General features: G+C 51.9%; 1 protein-coding gene across 1 annotated transcript in view; it reads right to left on the reverse strand.

The window, feature by feature from the left end:
* CTDP1 (CTD (carboxy-terminal domain, RNA polymerase II, polypeptide A) phosphatase, subunit 1) overlaps nucleotides 1–7,260 on the reverse strand; it is an 88,274-nt gene extending 81,014 nt beyond the window's left edge. The window contains exons 1-2 of the mRNA XM_011975873.1: nucleotides 7,127–7,260; nucleotides 6,587–6,668 (exon numbers count right to left, since the gene is read on the reverse strand). The gene's annotated coding sequence lies outside the window, so the exon portion shown is untranslated. The remainder of the gene's footprint in view (nucleotides 1–6,586; nucleotides 6,669–7,126) is intronic.
* Between the last annotated feature and the right edge of the window lie 487 nt (nucleotides 7,261–7,747).

Consider the following 7,747-nt stretch of genomic DNA (forward strand, 5'->3'; position numbering starts at 1 on the left):
GAGACACGGTGCTGAGGTGACACGACACGGTGCAGTGCGGGGCTCTGTGCCCTCGGGGATGGAGTGGGCTGCCAGTGACCATCAAGAATCTGAGCTCCTCCGGGTCCTGAAACCCTGATCCTGACCCTGCGAGGAGAGCGAGACAAGGTGGCCCTGCCCCTGCACCTCCTCTGCCCTCACCAACCCCAGGACCCATGACACTTCCCGGCCCCCACAAGCTCACACAGAGCCTCCCACCAGCCCCCCAGGAGGAAACCCAGACACACCTAAGTCAGAATCAGAAGAAACAAGAGAAAAGAGAGAAAGAGTCATTTAAAAAAAATCACAGGCAGGGTGTGGTGGCTCACGCCTGTAATCCCAGCACTTTGGGAGGCTGAGGCGGGTGGATCACGAAGTCAGGAGATCGAGACCATCCTGGCTAACACGGTGAAACCCCGTCTCTACTAAAAATACAAAAAAATAGCCAGGCGAGGTGGCGGGCACCTGTAGTCCCAGCTACTCAGGAGGCTGAGGCAGGAGAATGGCGTGAACCCGGGAGGCGGAGCTTGCAGTGAGCTGAGATCGCGCCACTGCACTCCAGCCTGGGTGACAAGAGTGAAAAACTTCATCTCAAAACAAAAAACAAACAAACAGCGTGAAAGGAACGAGTGTTGTTGTTTTGTCTCCTGTGTAGCCACAGGGGTAGCAGGGTGCTCCAGCACCAGCCCCAGGCTGGAGTCCAGTGCTGTGCACACAGAGTGCAGTCGTCAGCTGTGGCTCACACTCTGCACCTGGTTCAGTCGCCCAAAGCCCAGAGGCAGCCCTCCGGGAGAACCTGCACAGCGGGGCTCTGGCAGCGCTTCCTGAAGCTGTGGCTGTAAAGCACAACGTCTGAGGAATGTGAAGAAGGAACAAGGACAGTCCAGCCCGATGCCCAACGTGGCACGCATCCACACAGAGCCACGGCGGGGAAGCTTCAACATTGCCACTGTGGTCTAGAGCAGGTCACCCAACAAAACCAGTTCCCAGCACGGCTCAACACCACGCGGTGCCACGTGCCCCACACCATTCAGACCCTACTGCCCTCTCTGCTGGCTAAACAGACCTGCAACGAAGGTCCTTGCCTCGGAACCTCAACAGACCGCAGGGAGCCATGGTGTCAAATGCTTCCAGTGTGAAAACACTTTACCCCCTGGCGGTATGCTCAGGACAAAAAGCCAACTGCCACGGAGCAGGCCCACCAGCGAACTGAAAGTCAACCCGATGCTGGGTACCGACTCGCTAACTCCGTCATTCCTGCCGGTTCACAGTCAGCACAAAAAATGCACCAAAACAGTATGACATCAGCGTTATTCACCATTTAAAGCACCACAGGAAAATCAGTCTTTCAAAAGTTACTTCAAAAATATTACAAATATTAAATGAGTTAAATTTTAGCTCCAGTTCCTCTTAAAATTATAAGGAATTTCATACATACATGATACTAAATATATATTTAAAAATCTATCAAGACCATCTCTTCATAATCTTTAAAAGGTACATTTATGTTTTAAAAAATATCACCTGAATCCTTTGAAACTCATCGGTTCCATTCTGTCTACATTCTCTTTCTCCGCAAAATATAAAAAGCACTTTTTCTGAGACAAAGAATTTATTTCAGTTTTGATATCTGTGCACTTCTAAAATACACATAAAACTGAGAATTCATCCATTCTTCTGTACCCAGATACTAGATGATTTCACGTAACCCACTTCAGAACTAACTTTAAAGGAACCATGAAAATGGAGGCAAATCTGATAACACACAACATTTCTGAAACCTACCAGCTACTTCCAGGCGGACACGCTCCAAAGGCCTTTATCTAAAAGATTAGATCAGAGATACCTAAAAGTCACGACAAAGGTAAATCACAGATGAACACAACCAAGGAAGGAACAGGCCCAGTGGTTTTCTGTTAGGTGAAAAGTGGGAAAAACAAAAGAAAGCACCTGAAGTGCACCTTACCCACGTTCCGCGGGCGACAAACCGGCAACCCCCGCGTTTCAGACACAGATATCATTTCTAAAGCATCATTCTTTACATAGTGCAGGCAGCAACAGGAAAGAATAAAGTTATTCTAGGGAATTAATTATGAGAATTATTAATAATAAAATTATTCTAAAAGACTTACCAGTTCATCAAGATTCTCGGTACCCGGATGAAAACGAACTCTCCTTATTTCCAGGACCTGACCCTCAGATGACGACGTTCATGCAGGACTGAACCACATTTAGAATTTCCGAAGCTTCTACTCCCCAGTCACAGAATAAAGTGGGGGGACTAATCTTGGGTAGTAGCCTATTCTAACTTCATTACTATTTCTCAAAGACTCCTATTCTAAAATCTACAAAGCAATAAAGATAGAAATACTGTTACTGTTGGAATGATCTTCATTTCACTCAGCAATGTTTCTCCTGCTCTTCTGTAGCACCCTCACACCCCGCACTGGCCAATGCAGACGCTCTTCCTGCCGACCAGCTAACGGCATAGGTGAGGCCAGTCGACGTCATCAACCCTCGCACACGGCCTCCATCTGTTAGTTCTCACTGGTCACCGCAGGCTCCCTGATTATTTTAGGTAATTTCCCCTTTCTTTGGAGATTTAAATACCTCCCTGTGAGTGATTGGGAAAAAAACCAAAGCAAAGAAATCTGTAGGAAAAGCAAGACTTAGTTTCTGAAAGATGGTGACCTGTCAGAATATTTTCTATTAAAATAATTGCACTCCACTAAACGCTACTGTGCTACCTACTCCCCCCACACTAGGAACCTCCATGGCTGAAACCCGGTCTACAGAGAGCAGCATGCGGAGGACCAAGGACGGAGGCTCTCTCAAGGCCCTGAGCACACCATGAGGTGCCTGCACCATCCTCGCCAGGACCCTCACACCCCATAAGGGGCACCGCGGAGAAACGAGGACTGGAGACCACGAGGTCCCTGCACCGTCCTCACCCGGGCCATCAAACACCATAAGGGGCACGCAGAGAAACGAGGACTAGAGACCACGTAGTGCCTGCACCGTCCTCACCCGGGCCATCAAACACCATAAGGGGCATCGCAGAGAAACGAGGACTAGAGACCACGAGGTCCCTGCACCATCCTCACCTGGGCCATCAAACACCATAAGGGGCACCGCGGAGAAACGAGGACTGGAGACCACGAGGTCCCTGCACCGTCCTCACCTGGGCCATCAAACGCCATAAGGGGCACCGCGGAGAAACGAGGACTGGAGACCACGAGGTCCCTGCACCGTCCTCACCTGGGCCATCAAACGACATAAGGGGCACCGCGGAGAAACAAGGACTAGAGATCACGAGGTGCCTGCACCGTCCTCCTCAACAGAACCCTCACACCCCGTAAGGGACAGGGCAGGTCCAAACTTCTTGGAACCTCAGTTTCTTTCCTATAGAGTGAGGAGGCCCTTCTGCTAGATAGGATGAAGCCTGACAAAAACATATAATCTTATTAAAGATCAGAACAACAATCTAGTGACTATTGTAACTTCACCCAAATGCAGTATTTTTCAGTTCCCAAAATGGTTCTTTGTCTAAAAATAACCACTAATGTGGTTAGGATGAATGCAGTTGATAAAAACAATGAAGGCAACAAGGGCACGGACCCACCTTGCCTGGCTGGTGCTGGTGCTTTTCACAGATTCACTCACACCTGCTATTTACAGAGGGAGGTTTTACGTGGCCACAGGTTCCATTACCTCTCTCCGCTGTGCTCTGCCTCAGTAACCAACACCAGGCTACACAAGACTCACTCACACATATCCACGTGGGATTCTTTCTTTGCCAAAATTCCGTGCTATAAAGAACTGTTTAGACTGACGTTCTGATCTACGCTCAGGACCAGCACGTCCTCTGCTCCTCGGCACTGAGCGTGCTGGCTGCTCGTGTACAAGCAACAACCACACCTCTCAGTTTCTCAAACACAGTCTCAGCTAAACAAGTTACTGTCAAGCAGCCGGCGGCCAGCAGGGTCAGGAGCCACCTTCACTAAGCTGACAGCACATGGGCGGATGCTGGAGCTCAGTACACTCAGGCTGCTGCCGCTGTCTGCTCTCTGCAAACTCCGGTTTAGCTGTTTTCAAAGATACTTCCCGTTATTCCTGAAACACAAGTATTTTTATAAGCCCTGTGAAAGCATCAAGATGAAGGAACAATAACGGGGCAGGCACCCCCCAGTCCCAAAACCATCCTGGGCGGGAAACTAATTCACAACGCCCGCGGGGCGAACACAGCGACCAGATCGAGCCTCAAGAGAGCCACGCTGTCCTCCCCCCAATTCTACACCTCGTCAGCAATGTCCTCAACGCCACCCTCGGAAGCCTGATTTCCCAAGACTTTCTCCAAAGGCCCTGACCAAGCAGCCACCAGGGCACACAGGCACCCAGTAAGCCCTTGAGGGACCAAAACTGTGTGGCCACATCAAGGGCTTCACCCAAGCCAGAATTCCAACGTCAGATCGCCTGCGCATTCCTCAGGCAGCCACCCCGAAACCCTGATTCTGACACCTGCGTTTCTGACCCGTCAGCTGGGCAGGACCTGCTCTCTCTCACCAGGAGCCACGGGGTCCATCAGCGCCAGGGGGGGTCCGTGTTAAAAGTGGGAGACTCTCTTCAGCACAAGTCCAGGAGCAGATTCCGGACCTCCCCGGCCCTCATTCACAGATGAGCTGAAGCCAGAGTCGGAGCCTCCTCAAAAGCAGTTGTGGATTCTGCCGTGCTGGTCTGTACAAGTGCATGTTATTTGCATAACCTGAAAGGGGTGCTCTAAGGATCAATACACAATAATCAGTCTACAAACATTTAAAGCAAACTTCAACCAAATGCTTGCTCTCCCAGATAAAGATCTCAGGAACCTGCAACTTCAAGAAAACTTTTAGAGGTGATCAAGATAAGTCAATTCTAAAACAGCCCCTGTGCGATTCTGGGAACTTGCTCAGTTAAAGTCAAACACCTGGGCTGGCGAGCAGAGTCACACACGGTTTAAGGCAGTTCCTCTTCCCTGACGTCCTCACCTTCCAGCCTCCAACCGGTGTGACATCACAGAAGAGAATCGTGGAGCTGCTGCTGGACATGGCCACACCAGCAATCAGAGAAAAAAAGAAAAACACGGGAAAAACCTTTCAAGTGAAAGTACTGTGACGCAGGCTCTCTGGAGGAAGGGAGGTGCTTTTTACCAGCCAACGTCCCAGAGGCATCGCAGGGACGAGAACTAAACTCATGCCCATCACCTTCCAACATCAGGATGGAACTACGCCCAATATTCTCCACGTCATCAAAAAGCGGCACAATCTGTACGGAAGACTTCCAGATATCATCAGTCCCTCAGTCTGCACGGGGGGCGGGCTCCAGGACTCCTTCAGATTCTGCAGATACTCAGGTCCCGCAGTCAGCCTGGAGAACTCACAGAAAGTCAGCCCTCTGTATAAACAGGCTGGGCTCCACACCCAGCAAACAGTGTCAGGCAAGGAACCCACAGATGCGGAGAGCAGACAATTTACTGAAAAACATCTACATAAAGGTGGCCCTCGCAGCCCAAACCAAGTTGTTCGAAGGCCAGCTGCAAACTGTATAGAGCTGCTGAGTTGGAACTCATGTCCTGGAGAGATGCGTCACTGTTGGGCTTCAAGTAAAAGCTGCGGCGATTTCTACCTGCAGCTCTCTACAGAGACGTCGGCAAAGCCACAAGTCTACACTGCAGGGCGCTACTCCCATCACAGGCGTGCTGCCAGAGAAACGCACTGGTAACCCCCACCCTGTTCACAAAATCTGTCAACAAGTGACTTAATCTAGTAATTTTCAACTGTGTTCCACCAAGGTGCAGCAGGCATTTCGGGGAGGCCAACACATACCGGCTCCCAACGGCAGCCCGCCAAGCCAGGGCAGCGTCCGCGGGACCGAATGGAGCCGTTGTCAGCAGCATGGACTCCTGCTGCAAATGCACCTCCCGCATTCAGCTAGCTAACAACCGCGAGGCAGGAACCTGATTCCAAACAGACGACCAGAACTGCCAGGGCACACGCACACAGGGCTTCAGACTAAAGCCTTTCCAGCCGCTCCTTCCTGGATCTATGGCACCCGTGCCCACTGCAAGGGCAGGAACACCTCCGGAAATGCTGACGTCACACCACCACACTCCCCAGAATGCTCACAAAACCCCTGTCCACAAACCCACAGGAGTACATGGAAATGGGAAAGGAGGCACCTTGAATTCCAGGTAACACCACCTGTGGCTTTCTCTAAGGCAGGGATTCACCTGCCACCAGCAGACTGGAGGCAGACAGACGAGCCTCCTGGAACTAGAGGAAGACCTGGTGCCACACAGACGCTCCGAGGAGAAACGACATCACGTCAGTGTCTCAAAGGGCCCTGTGACGAACCACTGCTGCGAGGTACCCCAAGATCTCAAACAGCACCTCCCTGTAAAACAGTACTGACTGCTGGGAACCCGCCATCAAACTAATTAGCCGGCTGATGGATGCACTGGGTTGGTTTTATTCACTAGACTGACTGAACATGGAGTTTCAATACTACCTAGTCACATAACCAAGTTATTCACCTGTCTAGGTCAAAGTGGCCCTTTCTGTACAATCAGAGGAACAGAACGAAACATCAGTACGGCTCTTCGATCCTGGGGTTTTCTGCCCAGGGAATACACCAGCACTGGGGTCTGCCTCCACGATCCTCGCAGGTATGACCAGTGCCCACTGAGGAAGCCGTGCAGGCATTTCCTGGGAGGCACGGCCCTCAACCTCCCAGCCCCACCCACCAGCACGCAGGGGACAGGAGTGGGTGCCCGTGCAGAGGGTCAAGGACCCAGGCTCTGTCTCCAAACGAAGCGGAGCCAGGACGTTTTGGGGCTGTGATGGGAAGACTCCTGTCCCAATCCTTACTCCTGCGGAACCAGGTGCAGAGCAGATTCTCAACCAACACAGGGTCAGGGCAAGCCACAGGGACGAGGAACGGCGGCTGCCGAGGAGGGAGAGACTGGCATCCCCCGAAGGAGCGGCATCATTCCCAGACGGAGCTCACGCCCGGCCCACTGCAGGCTGGAGTGCCCACCTCTCCCTGGAGTTTCTGTTCTGACAATCAAAACCACCACAGCCAGGCGCACACGCGTGGCCACATGCCTGTTCATCCCAAAACACAAGGGTAGATTCAGACACGGCTGGACGCTTCGGTGTTACGGAAACACACCCCAGAAGAGGTTCTGGGGTCAGAACACAGTTACGGACAGCTGTGGAGTCTGTCACACGCCCACATGACCTGCAACAATGCCCACTGTGGTCAACCACGGGGCCACTGCCTTCGCTGCAGGCCTGGGTTCCGCCCGTTCCTTAGCCACGAAACAGAGCTGCACCAGGTTTTACAACTGCGTTTCACAAAGTTTACAAAAATTTAAAGATGTGCACACGCCCATCAATAACAGGTCTGGAGCCTGCCTGATGACTCTTGTGCTCACAGCCACCCATGAGTTTTCCCAAGTCACAAAGGTGGAGCTAAAGGAAGGGGCGGGGACTATCACTGCAGAAGGGAAAAACAAACACCATCGCTTTCCCAAACAGTAACTACGCGTCGCTACGCAGGACCCTTTCATCTCAAAATGCTCCCCGTTGGTAAAACCACAGGTGGTGACTATCCAGTTTTAGGGGAGAAGCGCAGTGCCCGCGTCCCGCTTTATCGCCCCGTCCCCTGGGCGCCCCTGCCCACGCGGCCGCAG

The sequence above is a fragment of the Mandrillus leucophaeus genome, unplaced genomic scaffold, assembly GCF_000951045.1.
Source record: "Mandrillus leucophaeus isolate KB7577 unplaced genomic scaffold, Mleu.le_1.0 Scaffold16, whole genome shotgun sequence".
In the NCBI taxonomy this organism is placed as follows: domain Eukaryota; kingdom Metazoa; phylum Chordata; class Mammalia; order Primates; family Cercopithecidae; genus Mandrillus; species Mandrillus leucophaeus.